Genomic DNA, 15809 nt, shown 5'->3' with positions numbered 1-15809 from the left:
GGACTTACCTATAGCAAAACTAAAAGTGACAACTTCCTCTTCCTTTCCCTTCTTCATTAAATGAAATGTTTTCTTTTTTGAGACTTAGTTGTACATGGAAGGAAAAATTGTAATCCTCCATGTATGATTCAAATAGCCATTAGGTTTAAATATTTTATTGATGGAGTATTATTTATAACAACAGTAAAGTTCAAGGTATTTTTTCCTTTTTGTATACTAAACAATTAAGGAAGATTTGTTATCAAAATCTTGAACATGTGAAATAGCTAAACTGCTTCTCAAGGAACAAGTTAGTTTTTTAGAGGATTTGGAAAGGTAAAAAGCAATGATACTTACTTGGTTACTGAATGAAAAAACTAGAAATTCAGATGAAAAGTTAAGTCAATTTAAAAATTAAACTCTCACCCTACTTTATTAAAAATAAAGATGACTGCATAAAAATGATAGCAATATTGAAAATTAATGAGTTAATAAATGCTTAAGTTAAGATTGTTCAAAATGATTAAAAATGCAATTAAGCCTTCTCAAATCATGTATTTCAGTATATCTTCCAGAAGTGTCTTTATTAAGCTGATAACGTCTTTAAAATGGAAAAAAAAAGTTTGGAATTGATCATTTTCTCTGACCTGCTAATTGGAGTTCTCTTTGGGACAGCAGGCTCAATGATTAATTCATAAGTCATTGATGAGAGTTAGTGGAGTTAGTGTACATCTCAAAACTGCCAAACTAAAAAAATGCACATAAGAAACTCTTAGTAGAGTGCATAAGTGTTTCTGTGGCTGGTGAAACAGTCAGAAAAGGCTATGCCCTTGATTCCTTAGCATTTTATCTTTCCCAGGAACTTGATTTCTTGATATTTAGAAACATGTTCCAGCGTCCTTGTAATTTAATTTTTTCCCAGCAGGGGGAAGCATGTCCTGCTTTTGTAAAGAATTAGGAGGAAAAAGCTCTTAAATAGAAAAATATCTAAGTAAGAAACAAAGGGAGGTGTTCAAATTTCAGAGAAATCACAATGAGGAAAAGAGAATGGAGGAAGTGATGATTATAATCTCGGAGTATATAAAGAGCTATGCAAAACAGATGCATAAGGTTTATATTAATTCTTTATTTGTACCTCAAGTTTTTAAATGTACTTATTGAAGAGTAAAAGGTGAGTGTCCTTTGGAATCTCTAATAAATCTTAATGTACACTTTAATTATGGATCTCTTATTGTTTTATCCAGGGCCATTTGCCAAGATTTCCAGGTTTTGTTTCAGATCTCTATAGGAGAATATGTTGAGATGATTTTATTTCTCTTACCTGGAAATGCACTGATTGAAGGCAGTGGCTATAAATAAACCTGACATAGATATTCATTTGGAGAGAAGGTGCACACTGAAGTACATTTCAGTCAGTACTGTGCAGACAGTCTCAAGACTGAGTGAGCAATAAAAATGATCCAGATGATTCAGTTCTTCGGAATGATTTTCTGGAAGCTAATATATATAAGGTCAGTGATGTAAACCAATGAGCTTTCACAGTCATTTATTTTGCATTTTTGATTGGTGATAAATGCAAATCGGTGCTCATTTGCAACTACTTCATAAGGCCATGGGGTTAAAAGTAGTAGTTTGTTAATTATTTTAATTATTTGGATTGTAGTTCATTTTATTTCACTTGTTTCTGCTATGTGTTTTCAGTAGAAAGCTAATGGAAGAGCCCATACATTTTATGTATTTGATTGTTACTTAGAAAAGATCTTGAATAATATGGTTTGAAGAGTGCTTATAATATGTTTGACTAATTAATATAACTTTCCTTCTGTGATTATAATATTGTTTAATTATCCATTTGTTATGGAAGGTGCTTTCAAATATGATAAAACAGCAAACTCAGCATGATCCTTAAAGTTCCACTCAGCCTCTGAATTTGCTTGCCACATGAAATTAGATGAGGTTATTTCTATCTAAGCTGCTTCTGGAAAGTGCACTAAACTGTGAATCCAGATACCTGGATTTTAATTCCACTTTTGCCTAAACTGAATGTTGATAAACTTCCCTTCCTCCAGGCCCAGTTTCTTTGTCTCTGAAATTAAGGAATTGGACTAGATGATGTATAGGTTTCTTTGTAGTTGCAGACTTCATTAGAATTACAAAGTTCTCTTGTTTGCAAGATTTCCCAACCTGTATTTTTCACAGATATTGGTAGATTCATCATTGTTTTGGTTGACTCATCAAATGAGGAAGTCAAATATTGCCAAATATCCCAACAGTTAAAAATTTTTTTTTTTTTTTTTTTTTTTTAGAACACTAGGTGGTATTTTTAAATTTGGGTGAAAAGCTTGACTTTCCATCTAGGATTGGCTTTCATGTTTGTAGATATGGAATGAACCTTTAAAACCATGAGAGAAACTGGGAATATTTATCACAAATGCTAACTTGCAGTGACTTAACTACATGTACATTCTCAGTAAGGATCATTATTTAATTTAAATTGTATTCCTCAAAATATTTTCCACAGATCATGGAGAGTTCTTAAATTCAGGAAAGGTATTGATGTAATGTCTAAAACTAGCTTCTGTTAAAAAAAATATTCATGTGACTTTCCTTTTGATTAATGTAACCCCTTTTTTTCTCCTAATACATTTGGGATAATCTGGCTTATGTTTCTTAAAAAACAAAAATTGGCAAAAAAATGACAAGATAGTTTTGATTTTCAATTAAAACACATTTATGAGATCGTGGAAAAATTCTGCTTTAACAGGCAAAACCCTTGGGACAAAGTGTTGACACTTTTGTCTATTGTGAAATGTAAGGTATGTCATTTACCTCCTCTCTGAGTCTCAGTTTCTTCATCTGTAAAACAGGAAAAGTAATATCTACCACCCATGAGTGTTTTAAGGTTAAAACAATTCTGTTTGTAATAATATAAACCATATTTTATACAAACGTAAATAGAATTTTTATACAAAAATAACAGAAACAGAAATTATACAAATATGAGATGATACTTTTAAGATTTTCCTTAACATTTTAATGGCATTGCAGACTTGACCTCAACTTGAAGCTTGACTTTGTAAGAAAATAAGCACTGCCTTTACTCTCTCAATCACTGCTAAGTGAAATTTGAACTTGGAGACCAAATTATAAAACAAATTATCTTATGAAAAATTATTCCAGTGAGGGTTTTTAAAATATCATGTTCCTTCAGTCACTGGTCACTTATTCATTGCTTTACTTGAGCTTGATTAGCCCTTGTCCTGTGTGTTTCTAGGGTAATTCCAAACCTTCCCAGGCCTTGCCATAAACCCACACATCCTTCACTCTTGGCAGCTGATTTCGTCCTCTGTTTTAGTAGGAAATGGATATATCTCTTCTGATGTTTTTCAACCTCCTATCACCTAAAAATTTCTATAATCTTCCTTACTGTCTTCCATTCCCAGAAGGTGAAATGTTTCTTTTTTGTTCTAGGGTGACTCATGTACACCAGTATCCTTAGTCCTAAGGCTCATCATGTCTTCAAGACTTGTTCTACAGTTATATCCCTTCTTCAGTATCTCCACTTTCTTCCTCCCTATCCACTCTTTTATTGTAGCAGCCTGTAGGCACGATCCAATCTGAATAACTTAAAAAAAAATAGTTTCAGTTTACCTCTTCAAAACCCTTCATTCTGGCTTCTGTCCTCATTCATCATTGTCCTAAAACCAGTGACCCTGGAGACAGAATCATCTCCTAATTGCCAAATCCAATAAAAGTTTTCTGACTTCTTATAAGGTCTCTTGGCTGTTTCCACTGCTGGTCTTTTTCCAACTTCTTGGTGTTTGCCTTAGCTTCCAGGCACTATAGTACTGTTGGTTTTACTCTTCTGTTAGCTCAGCGTCCTTTATCCCTTTTCTCCCCTTCCCAGCTGTGCTGCCAGAGTGATTCACTCAAAATCAAAGTTTGACCGTGTCACACTTTTTAATTATATTCTCTTTTACCAGGCTTCCTCTAACGCCATGCCAGCAGAGGGAGAGGGGGCATCATCTTTATACTTGGAGGCAGAGGTGAAAGTCCAGGCTCCCCACTAGGCATTCATTGATACCATCTGGCCAGGAAAGGGAGGAACATCTTGTGGTCTCCAGGGACACCAGTAGTAGGGGGAAGGCTTCATTCCTGCAGGAGCATGATGAAAATTCCAGCAGAATGAGACCTCTCATACCACCCTGGTGGAGGGAGAAGGGCCTTGTTAACTGTTCATGAGTGAGGAAGTCCAGGATTTCCCTGTGGCCTCTGCTGCCACTGCAGGAGGCATCCTTACCATGGGTGGAAATGAAGTCCCTAGTCCCCATCTAGTCTTTTCTGATTCCAGCCACAGGGGAAAACATATCCCTTTTTTTTTTTAATTTTAAAAAATTTTTAAATTTATTTTTGAGACAGAGAAAGAGCATGAGCAGGGGAGGGGCAGAGAGAGAGGGAGACACAGAATCTGAAGCAGGCTCTAGGCTCTGAGCTGTCAGCACAGAGCCCGATGCAGGGCTCGAACTCACAGACTGTGAGATCATGACCTGAGCTGAAGTCGGACACTTAACTGACTGAGCCACCCAGGCACCCGAAAACATATCTCTTTACAGCTGGATGAGGCTGGGTCTAGGCTTCCTGTTTAAACTTTCCTGACAGAGGTGAACATGAGACACTGTTTGTTTGTTTGTTTTCTTTCTGTATTTTTTGGCTAGAGAAAGATGTTTGTCTAAAAGTTTTCTTTCCTGCTAGTTGCTCTCTTTCTAGTCCTTTGGCTAGCAGGCTTTTCTTGAGGGTTTTTTTTTCTTTTTGTCTGCTCCTATTGACTTTTCTAGTTTGCCAGCTTCTCTAGTATCTACTTTGGTGCATATAAGGCACAAAAAAACCCTACAGAAACTACTCCTATCTCATTCCTTGGTCTTGTGGTACCTAGACAGCCTACTTTCTTTTTTCCTCCTTTTGTTACTGATCCCTGAAGTCAGATTTGTGTGTCTGATCTCAGTAAGACAATCTCTGAGTCACCTGGTTAAATTAGACAAAGTTTTTCTCAGAGAAGGCAGGGGGTCGGTTCCAAATCTGCCCTGTCTTTGCTGATCCTAGGGACTACGGGGACTAGCAAGGTATGTGCGTGATAGGGCAGGAACTGGATGGGCCTTGGAGCTTCTTGACAAGGGGAGGCTCAAAATTTCTGGGATTGTGTGCTGTTTTGGACATTTGGACTCTATCCAGGGGCCCTGGTGTGTTACACTTGTGTCTGCAAAACAAGCATTATCAAGTATCCTCCCTCCCTGGTTCTTGTAGGTAGTACTAGAAAACGTAACAAAGAAAAAGGTTAATAATTCTTGCAAGGCTGCAGACGAATATACCTATGTGCAGTGTGTGGGGTTATAATGGAGGAAAAACCCAGAGAAAGTTTACATGAATAAAGAAGCGTATACCTGAGCTCACTTTCACAAAGTATTCTATGTTTATATATGATACTCAGTCCCTATGCATTTGTGAATTTTAATTTATTTCTTTATAAAATTTTCTTATGAATACATTGTACATTCATAGTTCATTAATTACATTTATAAGAATGAGCATGACCAGGATAAACCTTCTGGATAATGGGGACAATATTTTTCTTTACCTTATTTCAAAGTGACTTGGTAACAGGATACATGAAACTGGGAATAAAATGAGGTCTGATCATCATCCTTAGTTTTTTTTAAATGTTTTTTATGTTTTACTTATTTTTTAAATAAGTAAAATAATGTTTACTTATTTTTGAGAGAGAGAGAGAAAGAGATAGAGTGTGAGCAGGGGAGGGGCAGAGAGAGAGGGAGACACAGAATCTGAAGGCTCCACGCTCTGAGCTGTCAGCACGAGGACATGGGACTCGAACTCAGGAACTGTGAGATCATGACCTGAGCCGAAATCAGACACTTAACCAACTGAGACAACCAGGTGCTCCCATTATTCTTAGTTTCTGTTTGAGTATACAATCTAGATTGAAACTCCTTGTTCCCATAGCAGCTATAGAAGGAAAAAAAGTTTTAGAGGTAGTTTTTGGAAACCCTTGGAAAGAACTCTGTAGTAGTGCCTGCTTTTCTTATGCCCTTATTTGTTTGTCATCCGATTTGATCTTTTTTTTTGTCTGAATATATAAGAAATGTATTTTAATTGGAATTATATTCTGGCACCAGTTTGTTTTTTAAAGCTATAAACAGTGTAAGGTTTAACACTTTCAGAGAATGAAAAATGATCCCTTTTGTCACAAAAATAGTTAATTTCAATAAAATAAGTGTGATATGCAAATATATTTATTAAAAATAACAGAGTACTGGTTAATAACTGATCTCCCAAATTACTGTTAGCAATTACCTGTGCTATATGACTTCTTCATTTTCTCAATGTTGTATCTTTTGTTAATAAACGTGATTGAATGTTTTATTTGTTAAACACTTGAGAAGTCATAGCCAAACATCTTGTTGCCCAATCATTATTAATGATTTTGGGAAACAAGTCATTTGTAGCATATCCTCCATTGCTTATCTTTGTCTCTTGAACACTACTTCCAAAAAGATTCTGCAATAGAGAGAGATAATAAACATTCGAGAACACCAGAATAACACATTTTTAGGCCATGTACTATAGATACCTTTATACTTTAGCTAGTGTGTGGGATGAATCCCATTGGGTTAGAGCTCTACTACATTTAACTATATAATCACACATGCCCTTCACTGTATGTTGGTAACACTTGTCTGCAACGTATGCTTTTGGTATTTGAAGGGGTATTGGATATTTAATTCATTGGTTTTTAAATAATCTGTGGGGGATTCAACATATACATAAGATATAAATAACAGTCTGTGGGAAGGTCTGCTAGGTTTTACAAACCAATGATATCGTGGGAATTCAAAGAAGATCATGACTCTTGTTGGTCATGGTTATCATTGGTTCTTTTTCTTCATCATCTTTGTCATTGCTGTCAACATTTATTGGGAGATTACTCCTTTGTCAGGCACTATGCTAGATGTTTTGCATGCATTACCACAATCAATTCATCAGCAATCCTATGTCATAGTTATTACCATTATCCTTGCTTTACAAATGAGAAGAATTAAGAATTAGAGAAGTCAATTTGTAAATCTGAACCCCAGGCTTTCTTGCTCAGAGATCGTGTGTAACCATTACACCACGTTGCCCATTTTGAAAGAGACACAACTTTCGTTAGGCTTTGATGGAAAGGCAGATTTTAATACGCAAAGTGTGTTTAGGAGATCAGCATGGTTGTTGCCATTAACTTCTGAGATATGTTCCTGAATGCAAGTATTGAATGAATTATTCACAAACTTCTTCAATAAGGATAGTATATGAAAGGTTAGTAAGTTCATAAATGGGGAAATTTTCCTAAGTACAGAATTGGGTCAAAGATTGAGATAGCTGAATGTTTCTGAATGTCTTATTTTGACTGTGGTTTCTGAGGGAGTTTGGTGATGAGGTGGCAAGGAACAGTAGAACATTTTCAACCTCCCCCCCCGCCCCCCCCAACTGCCTTTTGAATCCAAAAAGTGATTGGAGAACTTTGTATGATTTGCTGAGGCATTTTTTCTTTCTGTGTCTTTTAGAGAACTGCTTATGTATGCCGAATTTTTCTAGGGAGAAAGAACAACTATAGGTCCTCTCTTGGTGTCTTGAGGCGGTATTGGTTTTGTTTAAAATTTGGAAGTGAGCAGATTTCACATGTGGTCAGAAACAGATAACTCAGCAGCATGGCTTGATTAAAATGTTATCTATAGGTTCCGAGGTTTTAGAATTTAATAACTTTGAAACAGATTGGCTGGTATTATTACACTGTTATCAGAAATGGCACAATTGATGCCCATTTCCTTTAAAATATTAAAGATTAGATTTTACTCTTCTAATAGAAAAGCAGAATGAATGTGTTTTCTCTAGAGTGTAGATATTTTTAGTAGGTTCATGGAATTGTATGTCAGAAAATGATGGGCCCTGGCTACAACTCAGAAGAGGGAGCCTCTGTGACAGAAACTCGGTAAAGAGGCTGAAGGAGAAGGAATTTGTTAATTTGAGAAGAAAGGGATGACTGAAGTAATACTTTTATTGAACACACACCCTGGCTCAGTTCCTAACATTATATCCCAAAGGCAGGTAATATTGTACCTATTTGCGGAGGGTGGGGGGGAGATTAAGAAGCCGATTAGAGGGTAGCATACTCCAATTTGGGATTTTTAAGCAATAAGTCAGAGGTTAGGTAAACGTTTACTTGTAGTATAAAGAGTGTCAAAAGGAGCCATCAAACATTGAAGAATATTGAAGAATATTACTTGTTTAAGGGAATACCAAGCACATGGTTTGAAAACCGTTTTTGAAGAGTTAAATACCTGTTACTGTAGAATTTATTGTTTCCTCTAAAATAACTTTAATGAATTTGATTGGTTAGAAATTTGCTTTACATGCAACAATACACTCATTGTATAAAATAAAACTATAAAATGCAAGCAGTAGATGAATGAATACATAATAGAATACATTTCTTATATGTTTTTAGGCACGTAAATGTTATTTAAATCAGAAATTTAAGCAAGTGTTAAATTAAATTAAGTACCATCCATGTCTCCAGAGAGCCTAAGATTTTCTTTCTGGGAGGCAAAAACTAGAAGCTGCCTTTTTATCCATCCAAGATCTGGTGGAAGAGAGGGCCTTTAAGGAATTATGTGAAGATGAAAGAACATTTGGTGTGCTGAGGCAGATGGCATTTTATTATATGATATTGTTTTGGAATGGACTTTGGAACGATAGATGGCTATGCATTAAGCTAGTATTCTGAAATTAGTGAAAGATTGGAAATTGTGTCCTATCCACATAAGGAAAATCTGGTAGAATAAAGCATTATGATAATTAAAAGCCACTTAATGGAATTAGATGGAAGTGGTAAGTGTTTGGAGTAAGTTGTAATAAGCTAAATGGTTTCTCTTTGAGTAAAATGAGTGGAATGTGTGTGTGTGTGTGTGTGTGTGTGTGTGCGTGTTAAGCATATACTACACATGGTTAAGCATATACTACACATGGTTAATCAGTGCAAAACAGTACAGACTTGGTTCAGCTTTTTTTTTTTTAATTATATGTGCTCTGTATTACCATCTGAGACTTACATTTAGGTTGAGGAGGGAACAAGAGTTACAGAGAATTAAATAAATGACCAGGATTCAGTGAAGAAGGATCTAGAAGACTTATACATGGATACAGCAAACAATATCTCCAAAGCCTGAAAAGAAAGAACATTTATTTGAATAGGTATAAATTAAGTGTAATATAGTGTGTTATAATAAGAAATACATATTTGGTCTTCTTCCCTGTCTTGAACAGAGATCCTAAAATTTTTGAAATTTCTTAAGTGTGCATAGCCGGAAAGGTGTCTATTGTTATGTTAATGAAGTGACTTTTCAACCCCACCTAAAGAATGGGGCTGGTTGTCAAGAGAACCAATTACATAATTAGAAGGTTGTCACTTTCAGTTCTACCCCCACCTCTCCACCTCCCAGAAGGGGAAAGGGAGGAGGTCAAATCAATTGCCAGTACCAATGATTTAATCATGTAATGGAGCCTCCATAAAAATCCAAAAGGAGTGGGTTGGAGAGCTTCCTGGTTGGTGAACACATGGAGATTTAGGGAGAGCACTAAACTCAGGGAGAGCGTGGAAAAACTCTGTGCCTTTTCCCTTTCCCTTGCCCTATGCATATCTTCCATCTAGCGGTCCTAGTTATATCCTTTGTAATAAACTGGTAATCTAATAACAATGATGCTTTGTGAGTTCTGTGAGCTGCTCTAGCAAATTAATCGAACTCAAGGAGGCCATGAGAACCTCTGGTTACAGCCAGAGGGTTAGATGTACAAGTAGCAACCTAGATTTGTGACTGACATCTAAAGTCCAAGGAAGGGATGATTGGAATCCCCAATCTATAACTGGCTAATCAGAAGTACAGGTAACAACCTGGACTTGGTGTCTGAAGCGGGGAGGGGACAGTCTTATAGGACTGAACCCCTAGCCTGTGAAATCTGATATTATCTCTGGTTATACTGTCAGAATTGTTTGTGTTATGTGGAAAGGAACTCCCACCTCCACCGTCCAACTTTGGAATTGGGTCTGGAAATCCAAAAGATTAAGTATGTTCGGAAAATACAGTAAAAGAGAAAGCATCAAGAAAAGTGGGTCTAAAGAGAATAGTAGAGGCTTATTACACATAAGAAGAGGCTTATTCTTGGAAACAAGAAGTTAAGATTTATGTGAAAAGTAATGAATCATTTAAATCTTTTCATTTAAAGATTTTAAAATGAATCTTCTAAATCATTTAAAACTCTTAAAAAGGGCCAATGTGATGTCAGATTTTCATGTAAAGCATAATGTGGCTGCACTATTGGGGAATGAATTCAACGGCTATAAGACATGGACAAGCCATCAGTGCAGCAATCAGAGAGAGAAGTTATGGTGACCTGAGTTCAGGTAATGAGAGTGCAGACATGAAGAAGTAGACAGATTTAATAGAAATTTAGCAAGTAAAATAAAAAGGATTGGATTGCACAGAGGGGATGAAAAATAAAGGGTGGTCAAGACTATTGTCTGAGTTGCTCCTTAGTAATGGTGCTGTCAGTTGAGTAATGGCTTAACGGTGGTATTGGTTACTGAGATAGGAATTAAAAGGAGGTTAATGCTGAGTTCGGTTGGATATACATCAAAAGGCATGAAAATGCACTTGGAGAGTTGAGTTTGGAGAAAGATCTGTGCTACCTGTAAAGGTTTCATTAGCAGTTAGGTGATAAATTGACCAAGATAGTAGAAGAGCTCATTGAGGGGGAGAACATATGGAATACAACGGGAAGGAGACTGAGGATAAAACCCTGAGGAATGTCAGCACTTAAGGAGAGACAGACAAAAGTAGTCTTTGAAGTTGACTAAAAGGAGTGTCCTGGAACATAGGTAAAAAGATCAAGTAAGTTCAGTGTCAGGTTAATAGAGTATTGGAATGATGAAGGATTTGGTTAATATTTTCAAGTGCTGTAGATAGGCCAATTGAAGCAAAGATTAAACATTTCTAATGGATTTGGCAACAAGGAACAAATTGAGAGAGGTGTTGGAGAAAATCCCAAATTTCTTTAGGTTGAGAGTGAAGAGTGAGACTTGAGAGAATGAGGTTGGAAAACTCTTCAAACAACTTCAACTTCATTGAGGAGGAGAGCTAGGAGTAATGAATTTGTTGAACCACATGAAATCAGTAATATTGAATCATAATGACCTAAAACCCAGCAAGTTTATATGGTTTAACGTATATAAGAGAGATGTTTAAGTGTAGTGGTTAAAAGCATAGGTACTGGAACTAGACTCCCTGGGTTCTATTTTGTTCCTATAATTAAAGATCTGTATTATTTTGGGTGAGTTGGTTTAACCTCCATATGTCTCTTTTCCTCATGTGTAAAATGAAGACCCTAATGGTTCTAAACTAACAAGAAAATGACAGCCAAACATTATTACTTCTTTTGCTCACTTGAAATTACATAGTGATTCATAGACTGCCCTCCATTCCCTCAGCTGCCACCTTGCTCCCATTCTTAGTGTTACATGGAGCATCCTTATACAAAACTACATCTCAAATCAAAAACTGTCAAATTAATCCCTACTTCTTTTCTAAGACTGTCTTTGAACTTGAGTCTTTCCTTATCCCAGATACATTGCATGCACTTGTTTTTTTCCTTGACAGTTCTTATTGACTTGTTGGCAATATGACTTTGTTGACCGTTGCCACTTTCTTGATATACTTTCCCCTTGAATTTGTGATTCTACCATCAATATAAGAATTTATCCCTTTTGTTCTAATCAGTGGAGGTATAATCCACAGTGAGCATGAGATGGGTGTCTCTGTACTCTTATATCCTTAAAGCTTGTACTATGAGCATTTCTCTATGCTGAGTAGCATTATAATGTGAAAAGATATATGGATTATTTTTGATAGGTTTGTTTCATACTGAAGGAAATATTGGCTATGTTGGACCTGAAAGAGTACACGTGCTTATGCAAAATTTGAATGATCAATTTTGAGGTTCAACATTCCTTTTGAAACATTTATCATGTGTGTGTTTATATGATATTTCTTGCTCTGGAATGTGGTAAAACATGTTAGAGAGCTACTATTATAGTAGAAAGGACACATCAAGTGAAGTCAAAATACTAGTGATTGAGTCCCAGATCTTCTATTTGGTTACTTTGTAGCTGTGGGCAAATTTCTAAATCTCTCTGAACCTGTATTTCCTCATTTTTGAAATAAGCAGGCTCTTGTCGATTATGTCATAGATGAACCAGTCACCTCATGAATCCTATGCAAGGGTATGTGCAGTGCTTATCTAATGGCAGAAATCAGTAAAGATTCTTTTCTTACCCCACTTTGCTTGCTTTGCTTACTATAAAAAAATTGAGGCAAATTTTATGAACAGTGAAATGCAGTTTTTAGGTATACAATTTAATGACTTTTGATAATTCTGTAATCTTGTATAAGCAGTACTCTTGGCATGATAGATAACATTTCCATCGGCCCAGATGCTTTCCTTATATTCCCTTCCCATTAATCTTCATTTCCTTTGCCAGCCACTATTCTGATTTCTACTGTTATGGATTACTTTGATTGTTCTTCAAGTTATATAAATAGAATTATAGACTATGTACACTTCTTAAGTTCAGGGTATTTTTTGAAAGTCATCCATATTGTTGTACTTACCAATAATTAATATTTTTCTTGCTGAGTAGTGTTCCATTGTATAAATATGTCACAATTTGTTTATCCAATCTCTTGAAGGTGGATATTTGGGCTGTTTTCAGTGCTAGCGTATTATGAATAAGCTGCTATGAATGTACCTGTGCAATATTTTTGCGAACATATGTTCTCTTTACTTGGGGTGGAATTGAAGGGTCTTAGAATGTATGTATGTAGTTAGCCTTTTTACATGGCATTGCCAAATAGTGTTCTAAAGTGGTTGCACTGTTTCACTCTTCTACCAGTGTTATATGAAAACTCTGGTTGTTCCGCTTCCTTGCCAACATTTGAAGTTCTTAGTCTTTAACAACAGTTATTTTAGTGGTTTCAAGTGCTAATTTACTGAGGCTTTAGTTTGCATTTCCTTGATGATTAATGATGTTGAGGATGTTTTCATGTGCTTTTTGGCCATTTGTTTATATTCTCTTATTATATGTGATTGGTTAGAATGTTGACAAACTTTTAATTGGATTGTTCATTTTGTTGTTGTAGGAGTTATTTGTATGTGCTGGGTCTGCATCCTACTGCAAACACCTTCTCCCAATATGTGGCTTAGCTTTTAATTTTCTTACGTGTCTTTTGAAGAGAAGTTACTTTTTGTAAAGTCTGATTTATCATTTATCATTTTTTTCCCTTATGCTTAGTGTTGTTTTTGTCCCCTCTAAAAAATCTTTGCCTACCTAAGGTCCCAAAGTTCTTCTCAACATTTTCTTCCAGAGACTTTATGGGTTTAGCCTTTAAGTATAATTAGAAGTAATTTTTGTATATGGTGTCAAGATAGGGTCAAAATGCTTCCATTTTTTTTTAGGATTTGAATACCCAGTTGTTTCAGTTTCATTTACTGAAAAGATTTTCCTTTGCTCATTGTTGTGTTTAAATGTTTGAAGATAATAGTGTAAATACGATGGATGTATAGTGTTTAAACACATGAAATATAGAAAAATAAAGATCATAATGTTTAAGTATATGTGAACTACCTTACAGTATTGACCCTCCATGTGTTTATTTCAATATAAAAGGAAATAATGACTGCCTTAGGATGATTAAGCATGACATGTGTCTATATGTGCTTTAAAATTACATGTAACTTAATGAAACTTTTGCCTTTTCCTCATAATTTAAAACAGAATCTTTGAAGAAAACATGAATACACTTTTCTTATTATAATTGAGGAGAAGACTAGCCATCTTAGAGGCCTTGGCATTTACTGAACCTGACAGGTGTAGCATTCTACCAATAAAGAAGGAAGGTATTTGTGGTCATGAACACTAGTGATAGCTATTAAAACATGAACATTTGCACTTTCCTGAATTGCACAGCAGGTTCTGGTATCACAAAATAGTAGGGAATAGTGTACACAGCAAATATTTATTTTAAAAGGCCATATAATTTTAGATAATAGATTATATGCTCTTTCTATTTTTATAAGAAAAAAGCGTATTGTACTGAAACAATATATTGTACAGAATTGACAACCTTACCCTGGGTAAAAAGATACACATGTGAACGGACAGTGGAGACCTACGTCTACATGTACAATGATAGCCCATTTATTATCCCTTGATCTTCAATGTCATATTAACTGCCAGCATCGCTATCACACTGAAAATGCAACATAAAGTTGTTGAAATTGCCCAAGGGCATAAATGACTGGTGACTTTACATTAATCCCTAAAGCAGGTACCAAACCACTATCATTTAGTAAACATGTAGGTACTCATCATGTCAACACTAATAACCAAAAAGAAGATTTAACAATGATCCAGACTGACAGAATACATCAGTTCTGACATCTGACAAGGTAATTCTTGGGGGAGTGTTTATACAGGCAGGAAGGCAACTCCCTGAAGGAAAATGATCATGTTGTGGGGTGTAGGGATGCAGTGGACAATTTCTTTTTGCATTTGGACGGGAATAAAAATGGATTTAGATGCCATCAGGTGATACAGCATTGTGAAGTACTAAAATGTGTTCCCATGGGGGTATTTAGAACCCCCTATAGAAAATTATGAGAAAAGGAAAAAAAATAACTATTTTGTTTTTCCCAAAGGATATATATTGCTATATCCTTGGAAATAGAGGTTTTGATGAGATGACCTATGGATATTCATTTTATCTTGTATTTTAAAATTTTCATAGTATCAGACAATAATTCTTTATGTTACCATAAAAGAAAATGGCTTTTGAAATTTATCTGACCAATATGTTACAATGTATGACTTATACTGGGGTGCCTGAATGCTCAGTCAGTTGAGCATCCAACTCCGGCTCAGGTCATGATCTCACAGTTTATGAGTTCAAATCCCACGCTGGGCTCTGTGCTGACAGCTCAGAACCTGGAGCCTGCTTCAGATCCTGTGTCAGCCTCTCTCTCTGCTCCTCCCCTGCTCACACTTGGTCCATTTCTCTCTCTCTCAAATATAAATAAACTTAAAAAAAAACACAAAGAATGTATGACTTATATTAAATAGTAGTCCATAGAGATATTTAAATCTATGAAATAAACTGTGTTTTTATACACGTCTCAAACTTTTACAACAATAGTCAGTTTAAGATTTGCATTGGCTGAGGGTTGCCTAGGTGGCTCAGTTGGTTAAGCACCCAACTTTGGCTCAGGTCATGATCTCGTGGTTCGTGAGTTCGAGCCCCACATCTGGCTCTCTGATGTTAGCGAGGATCCCACTTTGGATCCTTTGTCTCCCTCTCTCTGCCTTACCACCTCCTTCCCTGTGTACGTGTGTGAGCACCCATGTGTGCACTCTCTCTGTGTCTAAAAAATAAATAAACATGAAAAAAAAATAAAAGATTCACAATGGGTGAATAAGAGGGAATAAAGTCTCTGATGCATTTAATGTTTAGCATTAGTAACTCTTTTTGATTATTCCCAATTAGAATTGAAAAAACAAATACAATTTTCTTGAATGCAATTTGCTTTCTAGTCCCTAATAACTGATATTATATTGATGTTTTATGGGCTTCTTCAAGTCTGTTTTGATCCCTATTATCTTAGAACCACAATCC

The 15809-nt window shown here is 35.8% G+C and overlaps 1 protein-coding gene across 1 annotated transcript in view; it reads left to right on the top strand.

The window, feature by feature from the left end:
• The window catches only part of KHDRBS2 (KH RNA binding domain containing, signal transduction associated 2), a 609605-nt gene that overhangs the window by 1316 nt on the left and 592480 nt on the right, over positions 1 to 15809 (top strand). The window lies entirely within an intron of this gene.

Source organism: Prionailurus bengalensis, chromosome B2 (genome assembly GCF_016509475.1).
Source record: "Prionailurus bengalensis isolate Pbe53 chromosome B2, Fcat_Pben_1.1_paternal_pri, whole genome shotgun sequence".
In the NCBI taxonomy this organism is placed as follows: Eukaryota; Metazoa; Chordata; class Mammalia; order Carnivora; family Felidae; genus Prionailurus; species Prionailurus bengalensis.
The sequence above is the reverse complement of the archived record's forward strand: the minus strand, read 5'-3'. Positions and strand labels throughout refer to the sequence as shown.